At 40.1% G+C, this 25211-nt stretch overlaps 1 protein-coding gene and 3 pseudogenes across 3 annotated transcripts in view; 3 read left to right on the top strand and 1 right to left on the bottom strand.

The window, feature by feature from the left end:
* Window positions 1-6878: 6878 nt before the first annotated feature.
* On the top strand, window positions 6879-7278 carry LOC112309143 (prefoldin subunit 4 pseudogene; annotated as a pseudogene).
* Window positions 7279-8120: 842 nt separating this feature from the next.
* On the top strand, window positions 8121-10079 carry LOC112309132 (large ribosomal subunit protein uL10 pseudogene; annotated as a pseudogene).
* Window positions 10080-10245: 166 nt separating this feature from the next.
* On the top strand, window positions 10246-10680 carry LOC128779146 (large ribosomal subunit protein uL15 pseudogene; annotated as a pseudogene).
* A 9671-nt stretch (window positions 10681-20351) lies between these two features.
* ARL14 (ARF like GTPase 14) overlaps window positions 20352-25211 on the bottom strand; it is a 74486-nt gene continuing 69626 nt past the window's right edge. For all 3 annotated transcript variants that reach the window (XR_008426116.2, XR_008426115.2, XR_008426117.1), the window contains 2 exons: window positions 21174-21263; window positions 20352-20710 (listed from right to left, as the gene is read on the bottom strand). The gene's annotated coding sequence lies outside the window, so the exon portion shown is untranslated. The remainder of the gene's footprint in view (window positions 20711-21173; window positions 21264-25211) is intronic.

Genomic DNA, 25211 nt, shown 5'->3' with positions numbered 1-25211 from the left:
TAAGATAGTTGTCTTTTTCTCCTAGTTTGCTAAGAGTGTATTTTAAGAGTCAGGAATTAATATCTAATTTTATCAAATTTATTTTTTATCTACTGACAAAAAGTAAAAATAATAAAGCATTATTCTGGAAGAGTTCCATGGAAAAAAAAGCAAAGAAAGAATCAATGAGGTATACTGAATGCTTAAAAAGAAAGCTTCCCCCCATATTTAAATATAAACAATGCTTTTCAGCTATTCTAATGTTCTTTTCTAGCACTTGCTATTATTTATAAAGAAAAGCACCTAAAAATCCAAAACTAAATAGCGTATCAGTTATCTATTGTTGCACAACAAATTACTACAAATTTAGCAGCTTAACACAACACACATTTATTATTTCATGTTTCTGTGGGTCAGAAGTCTGGCTGTGGTTTCTCAGTCTTTTGCTTGGGGTTTTCACAAGGCTGCAATTAAAGTGTTAGTTGCGATACGTTCTCATCTGGAGATTTGACTGGAGAAGGAGCCGCTTCCAATTTCACTCAGGTCATTGGAAACTTCATTTCCTTGCAGTTGTTGGACTGAGGGCCTCTGTTCCTTGCTGGCTGGCTGCTGGCAGCAGCCCTCAGCTCCTTTCGAATACCATCAGCTCTTACAGGCCACCTGCAGGTCCTTGTCCCAGGAACTTCCTCAATACGGCCAATTACTTCATCAAACCAGGAAGGTAGGGTTTTAGAGTGACCTTACTAGCAGAACAGTCTTACGTAACATTAGTGAGTCACCGAATCACTTCCCATCACCTTTGTCATACTCTGTTGGTTAGAACCAAAAGAAAGGGATTACACAAAGCTGGGAACTGCAGGGGCAGGGCTGTGGTCTACCATAGTGAATAACCGACTCTTAATGTCACTAAAATGTTTTCTTCAACTACCAAGAGTTTAAAAATCCAGTGAATAAAAAATTACACATAAAACTTTACAAACTATTTTTAGAATTGATGCATATTTTTCAATATGAGGTTATAATCTATTTTTATCAAACATACAAGGAAATATTTACCTCGACAATTCATCCTGATCTTATTTCATCTTAAAATATTTAGTATTTTCCATTTCTTTGTTTTTAAAATAAATTCTAGCTGCTTAACTAATTATTTTTAACAGTACTATTTACATTTCTTTTTATTTAAATACATATGAAAATAGATCGTGATGTCTAATAAAATTAATGGAGTTTATTCTAATTTTATACATTGTTCTTATTTAGTTAATCCCGAAAACTGGGCACCAGCATGTAAGCAAACTTTTTATCATAGTCTCTAGCTCATAAATAAGTACTATTTTAAGTTACAAATTATACTACAATTTTATAAATTAAGTGATGAAAAATAACATTTTAATTAATTACCTTTATAAAACTTGATAAAACATCCATAAATTAACTAGATTAGATCTACATCATTTAAATCTTGGCTTTTAGTAATCTGTTTTATAAAATGTGTTCCATAATCTTCTTCCACTGATTATTATACTATTTTTTGAAATGCAAAACACAGATATTTAAATTGAAAAAATGGGGTCAAACTTTTCCTGATGGACAGTTAGCCATGTGACTGGGGCTTATGAGGTGACTGGTTTGCCCATTAGACCCCTCCACTGTCCAAGTGAAGAAAAGTTTCAGCTCCAAGATTTTGGTGAAAATATGTTTAAATTATGGGATTAAGATAAAAGCCTTTTATAAAACACATGTATTGGCAAAACTATAGAAAATAAGGAATATTTCCATTTTCTCAGTCCTCTGTGGATATATGGAGTTAATCAAGGCATCTCAAAGAGAAGAGTAATAACTGAAATTAGTAATCATTTATTAAGTCTTGATAAAGCCTTTTTGATATATTTGATACATTAATATATTATTTATATGAATATTTCTTAGCACATTTATCTGTAAAAATGAAAAGTAAGAGAATTAATATAAAACTGTCTCATTCTAGCAAGAAGCAGTAATCATTCATAGATACAAGAACTAAGTAGGAAAAAACAGTTATTTCATTAGAAATTGGATTTCTAATAAATTTTATATTTACTAATTATTTATCAAAATTTATTATCTTTACATTTTTTGGATTATGTAAAATAATGGTTAAATCACTCAACCAAAATGGAAAAAATTTTAACTCTTAGAACTTTTATGGTGTTTGTCAAGAAGACAATTTTAAATTTTGATTTTTTTTGCAAAGAAATAGGACAGACTAAACAATAAGAGACTTTTAGGCTTAAAAATATATCGAATCAGGGTTAAATTCTGAGAAAGAATTAAAGTGGAAATGTGAATTCAAGGAGGAAAAAAGAAATTTGCAAAAATTCCAACCATTTTTTAAAAACTTCTTCATGAATATGTGAAGACATGTTAATGGTATTAAATTATTATAGAATCTAGCTTCCACTGGACACTTTTAAAAGCATGATGGAACATTTTTATGTTTAAATATTAATATATTACAAAATGACAAAATTACATCTTTTGCAATTATCTAAACTTATGATAAAAAATTTAGACACTAACTTAAAAATGTGTGAGGGGGTTCATAGTTTCTCGAAACTAATTTGGAAGGATTTTAAAGTTAAAAACTTGAAGACTGCTGCTCTCTTCAGCCAAATGCTGAGAACTGCCGCTGCTCCCACACCTCAGAGCCCTCTCCGGCACAGGCACCCTGATGGCATACCACTGACATCCTCCAGACTGGAAATCTGTTGACCACACCTTGTGAATGCCAGGCCACCCACAAAAAGGAACAGGCCCTCTCTGACCACTTTCTTTTGTGCCAGTGAGAGTAGAGTATCTGCTCCCTCCCTGTTCTCTAGTAACTCACAGCTAGCTCAGTTGGTGCTTGGTGGCACCTGGGTGCTTTGGCAAGAGCATGGCATGGACTAGGTCCCAGAAGAACTGGTCTCCTGAACAGGTACCGAAACCTCAGATAACAAGGGGTCAGGATAAGAACTTACTTACTAGAATCTGGCTAAAAGGCAAGTGCTTTATTTCAGAGAACATGAAAAGGATTTATTATCAGAGCTGGAGATAGCAGATCAAAGCAAGGTGACTTGATGCAGAACAGTCATAAGTGCCTAGGGCTCTTGAAATTCCACCAAGCTCAGAACAGGATTTTCCCCCAGCACCTGGGGAAGCAGAAAGCCTCCACACAATGCTGAGAGGTTCTTACCTGACTAAGTGGGCTAAAGGAATTCGAACCCAAGATATTCTGACTCCAAAGCCTCCTGCTATAGCTATAGTACAGTTACAGTGTAGAGTATAGTATAGTATAGTATAGTATAGGTAGAGTGATGGGTTGCATAGTATAGACAGTAATGGGTTGAATTGTGTTGGCCATAAAAATATGTTCAAGTCCTAACTGATGGTGCTGTGTATGTGATCTTATTTGGAAATAGTCTTTGCCAATTTAATTAAGATATAAATTAAGAGGAGGTCATACTTTATTAGCATGGGCCTTGAATCTAATCTCTGTGTCCTTAAAAAGAAAGACACAGAAATACAGAGACACATCAAAGACAACCATGTGAAGACAGGCAGAAATTGGAGTGATGCAGCTAAAAGCCAAAAGAATACACCAGAAGCTAGGAAGAGGCAAGGAGGGATTCTTCTCTGAAGTCTTCAGAGGGATCATAGCCCTGCTGACCCCTCTCAGACTTCAAGCCTCCAGAACTGTGAGAAGATAAATTTCTGTCGTTTTAAGGCACCCAGTCATGATAATTTGTCACAGCAGCCCCAAGAAACTAATACTCCTCCAGAAATTATAAGAAATCTCAGTGCCACTCACCACTTATACAAGTTACTAAGCTTTCTGAAACTCAGTTCAATTCAGCTAAACAAACATTTGTGCAGGGCATACTTAGTGCCTGTCACTGCTCATTATGTGCTTCCATATTTTTTAGGATTGTGAAAAAGACACAGCCAGCTGCTGACTCCGTGATGCTTTCAGTCTAGAGAGAAAAAGGCTGGAGGTTTAACAGGAAGTGATAAGAAATAAAGAGGATCACTTTATGTCCTTTCAACATCATCCTGGGTCATTATTTATCAGGCCTGCCCAAGGATTATTTGATTCCCTTGAAAAATGTACTTTTGTTTGACTTTCTGTTTGCTATGAAGTTCAATATTAATTTGTAGATTTCTGTCCAATAGAAAAAAATAATACCAAAGGTTATGTTATTGTCTGCAGGACTTTAACCATCTTTAAAAAAATATTTTTCTTGATGTGCTACATAAATCCCTCTTCCTCAAATGCTTTTATAAACCAACTTTGCCCTGTTACTAGGTCCTTCATTCAATTATGATTTTAATACATTTAGACACATTTGTTCTATATTTGTATCATAAGTCATGTTCTTAACTTTGGAAAAATGTGCTTTGACATGGTGCTGTTGTAAAGCTTAAATGATATCATATTTAAAAGACTCACGTGGCTCCTGGGAGACAACAGTGTTGAAGGAGTGTGAGCTCTCCCTTGGCAACCGAGACTCAGGAGAAGCACCCTCCCAGGGACCGACTCTCTCCCTTGCCAAGGGGCCAGTGTACACCAAAACAATTGTGCTATGTGAGCATTCTTTTCTTCATTCTCTCCTACCTCCTCATTCTTCATATTCTTGTGTTACTAGTGTAAACATATCTCTTAGACATAGCTTTGTTTAAAGTTACAGGGCACAATTTATGTCAATTCCAGAATTGGTCAATTTGAAAACAAATCTTGGCCATCTTTGCTGCAGTGCAAAGGTAGTAAAATCCAAGCAAGATTTCTGCATGTAAAAATTTTTTTCAAATGTAGGAACAATGCTCTTGATTTCTAAGACACTCAGGAACTGTAAGTTCTTTCAAGATAACTAAGCAAGTTACCCTCAACCTCACTGGAACACTCTCATCACTGAGCCTGAAAAGAACACTTACTCAGTAGCAATTTTCTGAAAACCGTGCTCTTTTTCAGAAGTGAATATAATGTGAGACAGTGATCAGTTCAAGCCTTTCCAGCCCAGTACCAGGAGCACGCTGTGTGGTTTCTACACACATTGAAGTGGTGGGAGAGAAGAGGAGTTAAGAACAAGCCGCCAGAGAAACTGGAACTTGTGGAACTTCTTAATTGAAGAGCAAGAAAACAGAGCCAGGTGTATGGGAAAAGCCCAGCAGAGTGATTCTCGGTGAGCAGATAACATAGCTGGATACCCCAGGGGGCAGAGATAATTCACATGTTTATCTAAGATGAAGATGTGCCTGAGTTCCACAACAGGAAAATTGGACGATGGTAATTGCTGCCATCTTGTGGGAGAGTGAAAGAAATGCAAGATAGCTGTTATCTCCCTAAACTCCTTAGCACCCTCTGATTAAGCACTGATGCATTCGAGCATCCTTTCATTCAACAGTTACTCTGTTGCCAGCCCTGGCTAGACTCTGGGCAGACAAGATAAGTAAGACACGGTGTGTGTCCTCAAAATGTGTAGAATACAGACACAGTGTGCTGTTAAAATATTGTTACAAGTGAGAGCACCCTTCTCAGGTGGGAGTAGTGAAGGAACCCAAAGACCTGCCCAAGGAGGACTAATCCAAAAATTCATGGATAGCCAGGCTGATTCCATTCTATGTGGCTTCCTGTTGTGAAAATAATTTCCTAAACAGGGTTTTTCTTGTTGGTTCTTTCTCGGTAGTAGGAAAGGATATAAGGACAGATGCAAGGCTGATGAGCCCCAGAAAGTATGTGGAATATTTTTCATTTGCCTCTCTAGATACATTCTTCACTTTTCATCTTGCTCTGTTTCCCAGAAGGCTGACTAATGTGGACTGCCTCTAGCACTCCCCTGCACCCTGACTTCCAGATCCATTCAGAAAATGTTTGTAGTGAGGAGGTACTGGCAGGGGATCTGCAAGAGGGAGGAAAATCAGATCATGGTATTGGTGACCAGATCACCACCTGCCCCGATCCAAGGAGGGATCCCTCAGTGAAAGGTCTCAGTTTATCCCTCCCCTTGCTCTTCCAGACCCAGAGGTGGTAACAGTGCCCAGTGGTTCGTAGCCCCAGCATGCTGCACTAATCCTTGTGGTTTTCCTACTCTCTGACTACACCCCTGTAAATAACCCCGATTTGAATGTGCCATTGGTTTCTTCTTCCCTGGCTTAGTAGAGATTACTAAATTTTATTGAATATGTTGTACAAATTCTACATAAATAACTGATGGAATTCAATAACTGAATGAATGAAGGCATGAACGAATGAGGGGAACTCAGAAGCTCAGAAATGCCCTGCCCTCACCAAATTCGTAAGTGTGGTGCTAGAAGCTTGCTGGCACTGACGACAGACCACAGACCCATACCCATGCCACCCCTCATTCATCCCCCGACTCCCTCCTCAAATTGGTGCTCAGGCCCTTGCCTTCTACCCCTGGGGCTGCTCTTAGAAGCCTCCTGTTAGGACAGCTGGGTGCTCAGGCCTGAAGAGGACAGAGAAAGTGTGCTGTGTTGCCTTAAAGAGCCATCACTGGGGTGCCTGCTCCAGTTTTTCCCAGTATTCGGAGAGAGCCACACATCTACCCTACTAGATGCCCCCGTGGTCGTTCCTCTTCTTCCAGTTCCTCACTCCTACAGGATCCAGCCCAGAACCACCCATGATCCAAATTCCTGCTTCCCACCTTTGCTCCGCTTGAAATATTTAACTCCTCACGTTACCTCTCTATACAGCCCCTACACATAGTGAAAGCATTGATTGGGGGCAGAACATACGTCATATTAAATATCTTAAGCTGAAGGAATTTTAAAAGATGGAGGAAGCAAGAAGGTCACTCTGACCTTCCCCCCTTTGCCATTCTTCTCTGGAACAGGTTTTAAAACTCCCATGTGAGTGCTGGATGGCCACCATGAAGAAGGCAGCTGTATATGTCAATGTTACATTTGAAGATCAACAAAAGATAAACAAATTTGCACAGAATACAAGTAGAATTACAGAGCTGAAGGAAAAAACAGTCATAAAAAAAGAAGCAACTGCAGAATTTAGAAGATGCTTGCGAGGACATCACGCTTGCAGATGATGACTGCTTGATGATACCTGATCAAATTGGTGATGGTTTCATTATCCATTCTTAAGAAGAAACACAAGAAATGTTAGAAGAAGCAAAGAAAAATTTGCAAGAAGAAATTGATGCCTTAGAATCCAGAGTGGAATCCATTCAGCAGGAGTTAGCAGATTTGAAAGTTCAGTCATATGCAAAATTTGGGAGCAACATAAACCTTGAAGCTGATGAAAGCTAAATGTTTTATAATATTTTTAAATTTTTGCTTAATGAGCTTAAATATTGTTTAAATGATAATTATACTCTTCAAATGATAAGGAAAGCAAAATTTCTTTTTAAAAATTGTTTCAATTTATTTACTGGAAACTTCCTATTTTCACGTCTTGCTTATTTTGTATTTTTAAAATAAGATAGCATTCACCTATGTATTTTACATAAGAATTATATCAAGTATAGGGGTTATATGTCATGTTATTAATATCAGTTAAGTAATCAAAAAAATTAAAAAAAAATAAAACTCCCATGTGAAAGATACCCTCCTTGTCCCGGGAGGAGGAAAGACATTCTTACTTCCAGAGATGGGGAATTTGAGCCAAGAAATCTGTACAAATCTTGTTAAGCTGTCCCTTATCTTCCTGGTTACTTCTTTAGCTTTTACCGTCTCTAGCCTAAACCCATTTGTCCTGTCAGTTCTTCACAAACATATTGTTCCTTTGTCTAAAAGGGTCTAAAAGCTTCCTGTTCAGCTCACTTCTTCAGGTCTTTATTCTCTTGTGAAGGCTCCCACACACATGTAAAAATTCAGTAACATGTGTATGCTTTTCTCCTATTAATCTTTGACAGTTTAACTTTCAGACACAGCCAGAAGCCCGGAGAGAGTCTAAGGAAACTGTTTCCTCCCCTACAGCATCACAGGGACAGAATTCTTGGGAAGGGAATGCTTTTAAAATGAAAATGTCCAGAAGGGGTGAAACGACAGAAATGCTGTGCTGGCATCTAGGGGTGGTGCTGCAGGCTTTTCTTCCCCATTTCCTTCCTTCCTTCTTCCTCCTGCAGGATTAGTTCTCACGCTGGGAAAGAATGGCTTTAGAGTAAAGCTGTTGCTTGGTCCATGGTGCTAGCGGCATTGTCTGACTATCTCCAAAGATGTGGTTCAGGGTTATTTTTTATTTTACTGAAGAAAATAGTCATTATCATTCTCTTGCTCTTGCTCTTCTCTCACTCTCCCTTCCAGCCACTCTCAATTTCCCTATGACAAACGATGCCCCAAATTCTATCTTGTTGCTCATTACAATTACTTCCCTTCAGCCAGAAACATTACCAAAAATACGTGTAAAGAAATAAGTTGCTTACGAATTGCTTTCTTAAAAAGACTTCTGAGGTGATTGAGAAAATATTTTAGCACCAACTGATCAAATATCAGCGAGCTGGATTTAGCTTTCAAATGGATTGCTAAAGGATATATATTTTCTAAAGGTAAAAAAATCATGACTCTTGTACAAATATAAAATGAGTATGTGTCAAGCTTTTATTTGACTCATTAATGGAGGAAGGAGTCAGTAAAATATTATCTCTGGTTCCAAGGAGAATTCAGAGTGATAGATAGATGGGTGGACAGATAAGGAATGCTAAAATGAGTTGACAAACAGACACAAAACTGTCTTTTTACACAAGATTGGGAAGAGAAATCAACTGTCCCTCCACAGGACAAAATTCATCTTCACATTTATGGACAGGGCCCCTTTGTGTTGCTGTCATTTTTTTACCATTTATGAGTTGTAAACAGCTCAAAGAAAATCAAAGGAGGTGATTCAGAAGGATGCAAAGAACACTCAGTAATCTTTTTTTTTCCACTTCAAAGGCTTGCATGAATTTTCCTGAATGTTGTCAGAATAGTTCATCCTTTTTCCACAGGATATAGTTTCTGTTTGTTAAAAAATAACCTGACTCCCCCTAGGCGCCCTCGTGAGAGGGACATGGCCTTTAAACCCTGCGGGGTGATCCCCAACGCACCGCCACGAGGCCCAGGGGAGACAGGGTGGCCTGGAAGTCCGACAAATTCCTGAAGATCACCCAACTTCTGGATGATTATCCAAAACGTCCGTTGCGGGAGCAGGCACTGCGGGCTCCAAGCAGGTGTAGCAGGTCCACGTGTCCCTCTGCAGGAAGGCTGTGGTGCTGATAGGCGAGAACACCATGACATGCAAGGACATCCGAGGGCATCGGGAAATCAGCCCAGCTCTGGAGAAACTGTTGCCTCATAGCCGGGGGAATGTGGGCTTTGTGTTCACCAGGGAGGACCCCCCTGAGATGATCAATATGCTGCCGGCCAATAAAGTGCCAGCTGCCACGTGTGCGGGTGCCATTGCCCCCCATGAAGTCACTGTGCCCAGCCCAGAACACTGGTCTGGGGCCGGAGAGGACCTCCTTCTTCCAGGCTTCAGGCATCACCACTAAATTCTCCAGGGAAAATCCTGAGGGATGTGCACTTGATTAAGACTGGAGACAAAGTAGGAGCCAGCGAGGCCACACTGCTGACATGTTGCACATCTCCCCCTTCTCCTTGGTGCCGACCATCCAGCAGGTGTTTGACAATGGCAGCACCTACAACCCGGAAGTGCTTGGCATCACAGAGGAATCTCTGCATTCCCGCTTCCTGGAGGGTGTCCACAATGTTACCAGCACATGTCTACAGACTGGTTACCCAACTGTTGTTACGTCAGTACCCCATTCTCTCATCAGTGGGTACAAGAGGGTTCTGGCTTTGTCTGTGGAGACTGATTACAGCTTCCCACTTGCTGAAAAGGTCAAGGCCTTCTTGGCTGATCCACCTGCTTTTGTGGCTGCTGCCCCTGTGGCCGCTGCTGCCACTGCTGCTCTTGCTGCTGCCACCAAGGTTGAAGCAAAGGAAGAGTTGGCAGAGTGGACGAGGATATGGGATTTGGTCTCCTTGACTCAGCACCAAAAAGCAACCAGCTCAGACAGTCTCTATTTGTGAAACAAGAAAATAAAGGCTTTGTTCTCTCAAAAAGAAAATAATAACCTGGTACTTCTGGTATGGCTTGTTATTATGACTTATTCAAAATGATGAGGAGTTTTGTATTGGTGGGTGCAATAAATTACCTATAAAACTCATATCTGACAGAGAAAAAATTATCACTATAAATTTTTTTTTTTTTTTTGCTCTTACATCTCAGCCACCAACATGCCATCCAGACTGAACAGGAAACTTTGGGGCCATGTGAGCCATGGCCACAGCTGCATGGGCAAGCACAGGAAGCACCTGGGAGGCGAAGATAATGCTGGTGGTTTGCATCATCACAGGATCGACTTTGACAAATATCACTCAGGTCACTTGGGGAAAGCTGGTACGGGGCATGACCACTTACAGAGGAGCCAGAGTTTCTGCCCCACTGTCTGCCTGGACAAACTGTGGACCTCGGTCAGTGAGCAGACTTGGGTAAATGCTGCCAAACACAAGACCGGAGCTGCTCCCATCATTGATGTGGTGCAGTCGGGCTACTGCAAAGTTCTGGGGACGTGAACGCTCCCAAAGCAGCCTGTCGTTGTGAAGGCCACATTCTTCAGCAGAAGAGCTGAGAAGATCAAGAGTGTTGGAGGTGGACCTGGGCCCTGGTAGCTTGAAGCTATATGGAGGGAAGTTCATTTAATGCTCACAAGTGCTTTACAAAAAGAATAATTTTTTTTACTAATATGAATATGTTTATGTAAGGAGATATTACTGAAAAACATGACTGTTGAATATATTAATGTTAGGGTTGCCAAATAAAATACATGATTCCCAGGAAAATTTGAGTTTCAAATAAATAATTTTTTTACTATGTGTCAAATATTAAAAGAAAAGAGAAAAAATGTCTGTCGGGTAATCAGCTACAACTTCTGCCTCCCTAGGCTTGGTTTTAATTTGAATTTTCTGCATATGGATATTAGTTTCAGGACATAGAATAAGCTGAAAGGTTTAAAAAAAAAAAAAACACCTTTCCTTTTATTATCTATTATAGGGGAGGAAAATTTGTCCTGGATCCTCCTATGATCCCTGTGAGACAGGCCAGTAACACAGGACAAGTGGCATCGAGAAACTGAGACAGACAGCTGAACAACTGACCCAGAGATTTACAACCAGATACAGAAGATGCCCTCCTTAGAGATAACTTCTAGGCCTCAGTTGTATTTCAGCTCCACGCCCAGAAAAGCAGCAAAACCAGGTGAGTCATGCTAGGACCAGCTGCCATGACTAATGAGCCCGCCCTGGTACTGACCAATCAGTGAAGATCATGACCTGGAAAGACCGCCCCTGAGAAACTGACAAATATTCTGCTGAAACCCTCCCCTAAGATCCCTGCCTGCAAGAGAAAGATAAAAACCCTCAAGACAAAGGGCCCAGTGCACGCTCTCCCTCTGGAGAGCATGCCTGCCCCATTACTTTTCCCCTCTTCTTGCCCCACAGGTGTATCTCCTAAACTCTAAGGTCTAACCCCCAAGACTTGCAACCAGTGAGCAAAGGGCAGCAGCAGCTCGTCCCACCCTAACCTCCCTGAACCTGTCTCTCAGGCCCCCTTTTCTCTGACTTCCCAGTGAGCTAAAAAGGCAGCCCAGCCTAGGCTCTCCTGTTACTTCTTCTATGCTAAGCCCTTCCTTGTTTCACTGTCCCCAGCTTTAATAAAAGTACCCTCATAGTCACCTGGACTTGTGTTGAGAAGTCTTTCTTGCACAAAGTCAACAACCCACACGCTACTGACTGGCCCTAGGGAGACCTGATCAGGGCCAGGTCCCCTGTCAGGTAACACCTGGATGGGTCTGAAAATTAAACTGACAAAGACAGGTGAACAAGAGAAAAGCACACACACTTTATTTAATGTAAATTTTATGTGACACAGAGGACTTCTAGGAAATGAAGACCTAAAGAACGGGTTAATCCAGAGCAGTTTTTATGCCAGGTCGATGAAGAGTGGACAGTCGTGGACAGGTCAAAAAGTGCAAAGTAAGTGAAGTAACCTGGGAGAAATTTAGCAAAACCTGTTCGTTTGGATTCTTCTCCCTGTCACGCTGTCTTTATAAATAAGGATCTTCCTTTCCAGGTCATAACATCAGGGTTTCGTGACCTGCTTCAGGGAAGAAGGGTCAGGAGGACATCAAAGTGATCTTCCTGTGTCTGCTATTTTCTCAGCCTCCTTCAGCTTAAAATATTTCATATGCCAAGGTGCCATATTTGGGGTAGCATGTCCTGAACCCCATCACTATCCAAGACAATGCTAAGCTTGGGTTATTAGGTGCATTTCTGCATGAATACCACCAGGCTCAACTGCCCAGAGGGGAGTGATCTGACCACGTTATAACTTCCTGAGGCAGGAATGGGGGGCCTGTGGCGACATCCCAACACACCCGTTCACATCACTTCACACATTCAATTATGATAACCAGTCACAACTTTCCAGCTCATTCAGGACACTAAAGAACACACTCCTTCCTCTTTTCTAATAGAAACGATGTACCTAAGTAAGCATAACTCCTGGAAGCAGGACACCTCACAGGAATTTGACAAGTATGACATGTTTTCTTCCTTATTGCATTATACATAGTTTATCTTTTTGGACAGGGTCGTGTAGACCTCAGTTTGCTCAACAGTTAGTTTGTTAATTGCAAAGCAAATTAACAAACTCCTACTCTGCAAAGCAAAGGAAGAAGTTACAGTGTGGTAAAGGAACAGTGTTTCCCATAACATCAAGTAAGGCCACAACAGTATGAATAACAAAGAGGGTAAAATTCTGGAAAAGTTTCAGAGGTAGGGGCAATAGTTTGATGTGTAGTTATATAGGAGAAATAAAACAGGTCAGGAACTGAAAATGATGCCCAGGCTTCTGGGGTTTGTAGCTGAATAAAAGGTGGTGGGACTATCAATCACTGAGCTGGAAAATAGGGGAGGAGAAGCAGAGTTGGCTTCTTTGTAAAAGAGACTGTATAAAGGTGGGATCTGAATTGCATTGCTGTTCTCTTGTGAATATTCCCCATGCCTTTATAGGCTTTTCCACATTCTATTTTTACCTAGCAACTACATTAAATTTCAGTTCATTTTCTCTTTTAGAAAACCAGATACCTATACCATCCCATCAGAGTTTCTGATCAGCCTGAGATTATGAGTGTTCCCATAATGAATTCCTATAAATTCCAACCCAAAAGACAGAAATATGAAATTTTTAATCACCCTGTTAGGTCTTTTGACATACTCAAAGTAGCTTGAAGATCTCCCCCATGTGCCTGGCTCACAATTGGTGCCCTATAAACTAATTGCTGAGAAATAATCTTTTTAATATGTCATTTAGCTCTAATGTACAATTCTAAGATCTCCTAGAAACTCTTGTTCATAGTCACCTACTAGTACCTGGAACATATTTGATTTTTCTTAAGCACGTAAGGTTTATTTTGGTCTACTTACATAGCTAATGTTGCCCAATGAGTCATGACCTTACCTATTACAACGACACTAACAACTGAGAATGTCACAACTCAGTTTAAAAATCTACACTGGCTTCCCATGTGAAATAAGATTCAAGCTCTCCAACTTTACGGCCTTTGGTAATGTGGCTCCTGCCTACACTTCCTGGTATATTCTTTCTCCAAAACATGACCTGAATTTACACCTGTGCCAGTTTCTCTTCCATTCACCTACTCATTGTCTCACTCAAAGAGAAAAGACTAAACTGAAATGTCACTGCCACCGGATTTTATTTGGCACCCTCTTGCATCGTAGAGCTTGCCCAATGTCACAAGCAAAAACTGTCCGCTGAGTAAGTTTTTAAAAGTTTCATTCCAAGGATTCTAGACTGGAATATCAAATCAAGGTTCTTTTTTTAGATTACAATTGATCTAAGCAATTAAAAAAAAAAAAGACTGCTAGCGTGCTTGAAAAGAAAAATGTTAATAATATGTTTGAATATCAAGCAGAGGAAACATTTTTCACAACATTTTTCTTTAACCCAAAGTATTTTTTGAATAAAATAACCAGATATATTTTGCAAACACATCTTGTGAAACACTTGTTTTAAATAATTAGACCTTCTGTTATGACAATTACCCACTTAATTTAAACTAGGGAATGAAAGGCAATGAACTCATTAAGTGCTCCACCAGCTGAAAACACAGTGGTAAACAGTATAGAACCAAACTAAAACTGACTCACTTATGCCAATAAAAACGTGGAGATGGGAGCAAAAACTGAACTTAACCTAACCTTCCTGGCATTTACAGCTCTTCTCAGAAATCAGCAGAGGACACCAGCCAGTCCCCAAACACCAACCAGACGCAGGCATTCACATCATCTCTGGACTTCCTTGTTTTCCTGATTCAGCTACACTCATCCAGGTAAGAAAGACCCCTAGGCAGCCAATCAGCTTAAAAAGCCAAATAACTTACTTAATGCATAAAAATCTTTTAATCTATGAGCAACTGCAGAACTCATTACTCTTATAGCCTTGAGTTACTCCACTTACAGGTAGAAAACCTTGCAATGAACTCATCTTTCTGCTTTGTTTATTTAGTATGCAGAGCTTGTTTTTTTGACATCATTGATCAAAGCTTTTCTCAATGAATTTACATACTTCCATTTTTAATGGGTGGGGGGATGAACAATAAACAAATAAGTTGTATATCAAAGATCATGGCTATACAGAGATTTACCATTTTTAAGTAGGATGATTGAGTAGCCACTTTAGTATGGAAGGTCTGGGAAGGCCTCTCTGAGTAGGCAGTAAAAATCAAACTGAGATCTGAAGATGAAAAATAAGCAACAATGCAAAATTCAGGGGGGAGAGTTTTTTCCAAGCAGAGGGCCCTGAAGCACAGTGGGAAAGTCAGAAAGTGGCAGATGAGGTTGGTGAAGAGACAGAGTAAAGCATGTAGTTCTCGGTAGTTCTTAGTAAGCAAGCTTAGGAGTGTGGAGTTGATTCTCTAAGCAAAGGAGAAACCATTGGCAGATTTCACGAACGGAAGCAACATAATCTAGATTATACTTTTGGTCATTTTTTGTTCTGTTTTGTCCTTTAAATGACAGCAAAGAACATTCGTGGCAGCGTTCTTTGTCTCTCTCTCCCCCCACCTCCCCCTCTCTGGAAGCTGTGTAGAGAACAGGTTTGGAGGTGAGGCTAATGGGAGGGAGCCCCTGGGGGGTGAAGCCAATTGAAAGGCAGTAGTCAGACCCATGAGTAATTTCTACTCAGACTGGGATAGTGTATGGAGAGAAGATGAATCCAATTTTGAAAGTTGAGTCAAAAGAACTTGCTGATCCTTTGGGGAGAGGAGGAGTTGGGGAAGGAAAGGTGTAAACTCATTTCAAAATACTTTACAAACTTTGTGGTCTTTAGAAATCTTTGAAATGTCTGACTTACAGGTTCCTCGTTAACTAGTGAATTGAACTCCAACACCTGTTCATTTTTTACTTGTATTTTGCATACAAAAATATTTGTGACTTGGCCTTATAAAAATAACTAATCTTTAGCAGATGGAACAGGTTGAAGAGTGAATGGAAAATGAGTAGAGGCAACACGTGGTGTATACAACTCTGTAAAGAAGTTTGGTACAGGAGGAGTAAATGGTGAGGAAAGGAGACCTCACTTGGGGTGGTGGACACACTATACAGTGTGCAGATGACCACCCTCCACCATGTGGTAGAATTGTGTGCCTAAACCTGATTACCAGTAATTTTGTTAACCAGTGTCACTCCCAATAAATTCAATTTAAAATATAAATAAAGCAGTTTGAATTAGAGGTCATGTTCCTCCATTATCCCTTTAGAGAGGAAGCACTTACATTGCTCTGGGGACCTACCCAATCCCCACCGCCCGTGGTCTCAATGCAACCACCAGAAGAGTGGCCCCTCGCCCCGGATAAATCCCTGTAAGGAGGCTAAAGCCATGGGTCACTATTAGCTGATGTCACACGACTCCACTCAAGTCCCACCACTCCCGACATCTGGCTGTCCCCTTCTCAAAATAGCTTAGGAATCTGGGTGGGGTGACGTCAACACCAGTGGAGGGCATACATGGCGTGACGTCAGTGCTACACGTTGGCCAGCAATGGGGTCTAGTGTTTCTTCGGCTCCCGGCAGCCTCCAGGTGTGGGGAGAGGGGTGAGCATGATGTCATCTCTCTGTGTGGACAGGGATGGGGCTAAATCGCCCTACCCCCACCCCCTTCTTTGGTTCTTGGGCCCTGGCAGGTGGGAGGGGAGGTCTGGGTAGTGTGTTCGTGGTTCGTGCACTGTTTGTAGGTCTTCTTCGGACCTCTGGTGCTTCCGCCCCGAAACCTTACAAAACTCGGTTGCAGGTGGTATTCACCTTTTAAAATTGAATGACCAAATCAAAGGCTCAGATCAGTGCGATTTGCCCAAGATTACACAGCAGAGCTGCATTCCAGGTAGTCTAGTAATTCTCTTCACCATGAAAGGAACATTAAACTTATCTTACGAAATGGTTTGGGGTGACTCATATAAAGCGCCTTACATCCGACTTACCTGCAGCGGGTCTGTCCCTGCACCCACAACAGAGACCAGTTCTGATTTCTAGCTGGTCCCCAGCGCCTCGGCACAAAAGAAGAATAGTCTGTATATTGAGCAGAAGGCCTGGAGTCCAGATTGCAGAGTTTATCCAGCAAAAGGTGAGAAAATGTAGGTGTCTCAGCTGCATTCTACTGGTCACACACGTAGGCACACATCCAGATGGGCACCTTACCTTGTTGTTTGTTGTTGTTGTTGTTGATGATGACGCTGTTTTTACCGGCAGAGTGCAGGAGGAATACACGTACACACTCACTTCCTGCGCTCGTCGGTACTGAGTATCGAGTAGTCAAACCACTCTTTCGAGCTCTGCACATGAGAGTAGTCGCTGACTTCCGTCTCCTTTTCCTTCCTGTTCTCTAATTCCACTAGATACGACTTCATCAAATGACCTCTACCTTACTCTGTCGAATTGACTCATTTGTCCAATTAATATTTATTGATGTTTAATCATTAAGCATCACCAAATGTTGCCAGTTTTACCCCTTCTTGGCACCCAGTGGGATTACACTTCCTGGCCTGGATCGGTGAGATAGGAGTGAATGTGGTTGATGGGTTACCTTCAGACACAGCAAGTAATTGCCCTTTGCGGCGCTCCAGAGCTCTTTTCCAGCAACAGGCAACTTTCCCATGTCAAAGGTTCAGAAATAGCCAAGTAAAACCAATGAATTCCTGCTAAAAAAAATTATTGCAAACACACTAAAAAGGCATTTTGCAAACCCAGAGTATTCAAACCAAAACATGGAATGAGGCTCAGGGGTAAGAAGTTTGCATAATGAAAAGGAGTGTCTTTGCAGTGACTGGTATAATCAAGCGAAATTAATGACTAAACTGGTTTTATCTGCTCAGGAGCTGGTTTTGGTTTGCTTTTGATTTTAACATAACATGGTGGTAGCTTCCTCAGCGGGCACCCCTGGTTAATATGAGCAGTGCGCCCTTCCCCAACCAGGCAAGGCATCCAATTTCTAACAATGACCCTCAGTGGTGACATCAAGTACCCCACTGGATTAGCCTGATTTCCTTTCTTTTACATTTTCTTCCTTCTTCCCCTAAGTTCCTTACCTTCCAATATAATTTGTCATTTATCTCCTTCGCTGGGAACCATTTTAGGTTATAGCTCAGCTGAACTGTTAAATATATTTAAACAATATATTCATGGCTAATGTTGACATGATGTCAATTTTTAAAATAAACTAATTTGATGCTGCACCTAACCCTAACATGACATTCATATTTAAAAGAAACCTCCTAGGCATTTGCCCAAATGAACAAGAAAATGGGAATTCTATCTTCATCCATGTAGAAAAAATAGTCCCATTCACATTAATGTCTGTATTATGATACCTACCAGCAAGTGCCCAGCTGTCCTCCCTGGAATTGCTGAGCATGCCCAGGTTTGTGTGCCACATGTCCTCAGCAGAAGTCCCTTATGTCACTCTCTTGCTCCAGCTTTTTTTGCTGTCCACTTCTCATGAAGGTGTTCAACAGACACCTGCAGGCAGTGGCCCTTGTGAAAAATGCCATTGTGGATGCTGAGGGGACTAGCTCCTGGGGCCATGACACTGACCTTCACCCCCAGGGCCTGGCCCAGTATCGTGTAGAACAGTCTCACAGTTGCCCATGAAAAGAGAGCCTTCTTCTTTAGGCTCTCAGCTCCCAGTTGCTTAAAAGTAATGGAAAAGGGCAGGGCAGGGGGGAGCACATCTCCTCAAAAATAAGCAGCAGTTTTTAGACACAGAACAATCCCAGTCCTTACAAGAATAACTCTCTGACCAGTTTGCCGATGAGTGCTGGGTACAGAGTCAGCTTTGCCAAGGTGAAAACAGAGGTCATTTGGAGAATGCGCAATGCTTTGCCCTCTACATGTCCAAGGACAACTTTAGCACCCCTCTCTTCTACCAGCTTCTCTCCAGCTGTTGCATGGGCTTTGGCAGTTCTAATGCCTTCTTACAACTCTTTGGAGCCAAGACAGTGAGCAGAGTCATTGGTTCTTGATAGCTGACACTAGTCACTAGTCTCTGGTCTAAGCTCTCCCATTCCCATGGTGCTTGGTTCAGTTAATGAACTCAACTTCATGTTCTGGCTTAAGAGGAAATTGCTTATGTTTTGTTCAAACATAGATATATGTATGTAGTATGGACTTCTGTGCATTTGCATGAAAACTCCCAAAGATTTAACTAAGGTATTTTGCTAAATTGTCACAAAGATAATTTACATAGATTTTCTCTTTGGCATTAAAATAGTTATGCTATTGAGCACTTTCAAATTAATACATTAAAGTACCATGTTCAGAGAGGGAAAAAAAGGATGAGCAGGTCCCCCATGGTGACCCATGATGAACATGCAGCATGGGAAAGAGAAACTTCTTCTGTCCTGAGGCACAGACTCTTGGGGTTGTTGGGTACCATAGCATAAACTAGCCTCTTCTGATTGATAAGCACCTACAGTAAGTCAGCAAAAACAAATTTTGTTTCTGTCCTAGTGGAGCTTTATAGCAGAGGCATCTCTGTGAATACAGATATGATTATGTTCCCATCTCTGCTTTGAAACTTTCAATATCTTCCCCATTGCATGAAGGATAAACCACACTCTTGGTTTGGCATTCTAGTCCCTTAACCACTTGCCTCCAAATGGCACTACTATTTCCCTTCTCCCATCTATTTTCATGGTCCAGCCAAGCTGGACGCCTGGCTATTTACAGGCTCAATCCATACGCTTTCAAACCCCTGTCTGAATCTTCACCCATGCCATACCTTCAACCTGGGACACCCTTCATCCAGGTTTACATGTCATGGTTTACTGCCCTGTGCTTGTCAAATACTCCATGCCCCCTCTACTAACCCTTTGAGAACACTCATAACAATCCTAGTTACGTGGTCCAGTCATTGTCTTCCTCCAGGGCTGTAAACTCCTTGAGAGGCCCATATTATTCACCATTGGGTTAGGGATATATAAGGACTTGCATATTTGTTAAATGAATGGATGACTTACTGAATCCTTCAAGGCTCATTAGACATGCTGTCAATTCCATGTGTTAGTTTCCTATTACTGCTGTAACAAATTATCACACAATGAATGGCTTAAAATAATACAAATCTACAGTTCTGTAGAAGTTGGCAGGGCTGTATTCCTTTCTGGAGGCTCTAGGGGAGAATCTGTTTCCTTGTGTTTTTGACCCACTAGAGGCTACCCACATTCCTTGGCTTATGATCCCCTTATTCCATCTGCTAAGCCAGTGGTGTGGCACCTCCCTGAGCCTTCTTTCAGAGTCACTTCTCCCTCTAACTAATAACTCAGCCAGGAAAGTTTCTCCAATTTTAAGGATTCATGTAATTAGATTAGGCTCCCCTGGATAATCCAGGCTAATCTTCCCATCTCAACACACTTAATCATTTTTCCCTTTGCCATGTAAGGTAACATCCAGGGACTGAAACAAGGACACCCTAGGGGGATCATTCTTCTGCCTACCACATTCTAGTCTTTTCTTTTTTGTCTCTCCATCTTGGTGTTTATCCTTCAACATCAGCCAAATGAAGTCTTCCCTAAGAAGCATCAGGGGTGCCCTAGAAGTAGGAAAACCCTATATGGTCCAATCTTAGACACTTTGGAGAGTGAAAGGAGTACTATTAACATCTATAGCAGAACGACAGGCATACACTGCACTGACCAGACCTAGCAGGATGAACTGTAATGGAGCCCAGGTCCAGCTGCCTGCCATAATGAAAGCCAAACTCCTGAGACAGGTGTAGGTGAAAAGGAAAGAAGTTTATTCGGATGCTGACAATCTGGAAGGTAGGGGACCCTTGTAGCAAAGCCTATCTTAACATCTCAGTGCAGGCAGAGGTTTTTATAAGGGGGGAGAGGGAAAGCAGAACAAAGATCGAGGAAAGGGGTTGAAAAGTTCTGTACATGCACAAGAGCACAGTCCATTCTGATGAGGCAAGTGGTGGTTCAGTGGTGACTCATCATGGTTCAGTCATCCTGGCTTTCTGTTGTCCTGGCTCTACATCATTCTGGCTCCATGTTTGCAGGTCAGCAAATCTCCCAGGGCTGAGATGACTGAAGGTCAGAGTCTGTATCTTTAGAAGTTGGTTCCTAGGATTCTTACACAAACATGCCGTTTATTTACAGGCTACATATTAGAGTCACCATTTACAGAAACAATGTCAAAAGAATGGTGGGGTGGGTTGCAATGCCCCCCGTTACAAAATGGGTGTGTGACCTGTGTCAGCCTGAGTTGGAGCAACATTATTATGGATTTCTACGCTCTGTCTAGCCTGGTCTCTTAGAGAGAAATCAGGGAAACATTGGGACGCTTTACTTCCCTCGGAAAATATGTGCTTTAGGCTGGAGAGGGGACACTTATCTGGCTCAACGGGCAAAACAGGATCTTTTCCTCCACTGCTTCAACAATATAAAAATAACAATATAAAACAATATAATGTTTATATTAGGGGCCTTAGACTTTTATCTATGATGTGTATTATAAATATTAACTCATAATTTGACATGTGTCTTCAATTTTGTTTATGATGAAGTCACCTTTGGCAGGTAGTTCTTATATACCTTGTAGCTTCATGACAAATGATGAAAAGAATTTCAGGTCAGGAAACTGGAAATCTGCTCATCTTGTTCTTGTAAAAGGCGAATTTTCAGCTTTGGAGAGAAAGGAAAAAATATATCAGAGAAAGGATCCCCTAGCTTTTCCTTTATCTGATTAAGGCTTTTCATTTCAAAGTTTGTTAATCCTTGACTACACAAGAACCAAAAGATATTTCAGGAAATCCTTTTCTGATCTTATTATGCAAATAAGATGTGTTTACCCAAGGTTAGTGATTACTTTGCAGTTGCAAAATAGTGACTTTCCAATTCTGTCATGCCTTCCACATTTTTCTATATAAAAGAAATTTCCTTTCCCCCACCTCCACCTTTTCTTTCCATTTTGTACTCATATTTTTAATGATATTCATGATATGGACTTACAGTTTTTGTTTTTATTTATTCAATGTGTTATATAATTCATGACCTTGTTTTTTGGTTTTTTTGTTTTGTTTTTTTTGGACTGAGCTCAACAATGATTTTGACTGAGTTTAGCGGTGGCTTCATTAGGTGAATGCTTGAAAATATTCAACATTAAACTTGATTTACTTCACATCAACATGAGCAAGTACATTATTAGCAAATCGTAAATATTCCAATCAACCAACTTGAAATACAGAAGACCTGCTCTGAAACAACTTTGCTGAAGTGACGATGACTTGAGTTTGGGTCTCTAGCCAACAATCACCATGTCCTCGCTGGTGAACTCATGTGAGAGAACCTCCAGGTTGAGAGGAGCAGAACCCTTCCAGATCCTGCCAGACACTTAGTAATGGGACCCACAGCAAGGGCAGTAATAGCCACCGAAATCTCCTGCATTTGCAATGGTACAAAACCAAGATGAGTGCAGACACCTGTCAGGATAACCCACGCAGGTACAGGTTTCTTTACTCCTTCTAAAGCGTGCTGTGGGTCCCTTAGCTGGGACATCACTGCAGCTTCCACATCAACTTCCTTCTTGGTTCTTTGATGCACAAACAGGGGTTTGCATCTCCATTTGAAAGTCATGTTCTTGCCTTCTGGGATATCGGGGTTTTTTTTTTTAACCAGTCTTCTATGGAAGAATGTTTAGGTTATTTCCAGTATTTTGCTGTTACAAATGATGCTGTAATGATTAACCTTGCACATCTCATTTCAAATTCCTACAAGGAAGAACACCAGACTAAAAGGTAAATGCAAATGTATCTTTGTTAGATACATAGGCCCGGTTCTCCGGAGGGCACAGCATTTTGTATTTCTACCAGCATTGGTGGGACTATCTGTTTACCCGCAGCCTCAAAAATGAATTACAGAATATCTTGTCAAACTTGCACATTTTTGCAAACATGATAGGTGAGAAATGGTATCTAAATGCAGTGTTAATTTGTATTTTCCTAATAGTGAAGCTGAAGATTTTTTCACTTGTTTAAGGATCATTTGCATATTGTTTATTGTGAATGCGTGCATGTCTTTTGTACATTTTTCTATAGGGTTTTGGTTATTTTTTATTTTATTTTGTGTTCTTTTCTACTAGAAACATAAGAATTTTATTTATTATATGCAGTTGTCCCTCAGTATCCGAGGGGGATTGGTTTCAGGATCCCCTGTGGGTATCAAAATCCAAGGATGTTCAAGTCCCTCAAGTAAAATGGTGCAGTATTTGCATATAACCTACATATATCTTTCCATGTACTTCAAATCATCTCCATACTACCCATAACACCTAATACACTCTAAGTGCTATATAAATAGTTATTATACTGTGTTGATTAGTGAATAAACGACAAGAAAAAAGTCTCTAAATGTTCGGTACAGAGAAACCATCTTAGACCTAACTACATAGTACACATCAGCAACAACGTAACTTTTCCCACATATTTTCCAGTCAGTTGGCTGTATCCACCTAGTGGCATCTGTGATACAGAAGGCTGACTGAATATTGCAGATATTAACTGCCGGTTTGACAGTTGTCTTTTAACTTTGTTTCTGTTTGCTACAATGTTTTATAGTCAAATTTATCCCTATTTACTTCTACTGTATTTGGATTTTGAGTCATAATTAGGCAAAAACGACTATAAATTCTGACGTTAAGTTTTTCCTGTCATAAGTGATTTGAAATCTACAAACATATCTACTTATATTGAGGTCTTCGACCCACAGAGGTGTAGTCATCAGTCATCAAATCACTAAAAGTTTTTACATCTCTGTTGTCTTTTTTATATTGTTTTTCTTTCTTTTTAAAGAATGTATTTAGGATAACCTGATGTTGACCTTTTAGAAAGCAGTGTACTATCCCATGGGGAAAAAATCCTAAACCCAACACCTAATACAGTGCCTGGTATTTACGAGGTTTTCTGTCAATATTTGCTAAATGAAGGAGTAAATATGGGAGAGGAGAAACACAGGCATGAAGATGTTTGGTGCTGAACTAGTACCTGAAGAATTGGCTGCAATCTAAAAAGCCAATAGTAGACAAATGATTAAATAAGCTATGATATATCTGCTTCATTAAAATGTTGTAGTACTGAAAAATGATAGAATCTGAAAGATACATAATAATATGCATAATAATAAAGATATATATGCTAACTGTGTTGTGTCTTTTGTGCATTTGTGATATAGATTTAAAAATCAAATGATTAAATTATCACACAAAAAAAGATGTATTGAATACATACACACATTGATGAAAAATCGGCTGGAAGAAAATGTAGTAAAATGCTAACAGGGAATGTACATCCCTATTTTTCAAACTCTGTTTCTGATGAAAAACTAAATTTTGTTAAATATTTATTCTCTGACTCCTAGCTGTTCTTAGACTCTGAATGCAGCAAGGGGGAATCATTTAAAAATTAAGAGAATTAAACTTTTACACAGAGGTACAGTATAGAAAGCTCACCAAACAACTGACTGTAGGAGCCAAATTATATACAAAGACCACAGTAAATGCTCTTCACAATTTTAGGTGGCTATGTGCCTTTGAGTCTCAGCTCTCTTCTCAGTAGATGAGAATATTTTGAGTATGTCGGCTATCTTGCATGTGGTATAACATTGATTATTCTCAATTAATGTCTCAACTTGATCACTATCAATTTCAACTGGCTACCTGACCGTGGAGCATCATCCAGCGAGAAATTTCTAGCACAAAACTTTGCAAAACACGTTTGACATGTTTGATCAGTCACAGCACCTTCTCCATACATGGCACAAATCTTTTTTTTTTTGCATTTCAGTTGCGTTTTTATCTTTCTTGAAATAATGATATGGCAAAAATGTTGCATATTCCATCTTCAATATTAAAATGGCTACACAAAAAATTCATTAATTTTGATGTTTTAAATGCCCACTGACATGACAGCTGTCACAATATAATCTAACAAAATTGTTTCAAATAAAGTTAAAAACAACTAAGCACTACTAGAGCCATCATACAGAAAAACTGAACAAACTTTTTGGCCAACCAAATGCTACCCCATAGAGTTAATGTGAGTGTTAAATGAGATAATACATATAAATTCTTAGAACAGAACAGGCCTCTACAGAGTGCTCGATACATATAAGCTGTTTTGTTTTTTGGTTTCTGGGTTATTTTTCTTAAATTATAAAACTTGGTTACAATGCCCCCCTGTCTGTACTTTGCAATATTTCTGAATTGTAAAAGCATTTATTGCTTTAGATCAATGCAGTTGAAATGACAGTGCTAAGAGTATGCATTGTCCCCTCAGGCTTTATGTAGACTATGAAGATTAAAAAGCTGTTTTGAAAATAATGTTTCACTGACTGTAAAAACAACATACACTCACTATTTAAAATTTGGGAAGTACTGAGAATGACAAGGAATTTTAGCCATTTATAGTACAACCCCCCCCCCACATTTTAGTGTGTTTTATATTTTCTATGTAAGTTTTTATATGTGTGTATTAGGTATGTGGGGTTTATTTTTACAAATTAGGATCAGTGTACTTTTTTACATAAGATTGCATTATAGGTTAAACATATCGTTTGCTTTAAAACAAGAGCAGAAAG

This window comes from Desmodus rotundus, chromosome 2 (assembly GCF_022682495.2).
Source record: "Desmodus rotundus isolate HL8 chromosome 2, HLdesRot8A.1, whole genome shotgun sequence".
NCBI classification, from domain to species: domain Eukaryota; kingdom Metazoa; phylum Chordata; class Mammalia; order Chiroptera; family Phyllostomidae; genus Desmodus; species Desmodus rotundus.
Note: the sequence above shows the minus strand (reverse complement) of the source record. Positions and strands in the feature narration are given on the sequence as shown.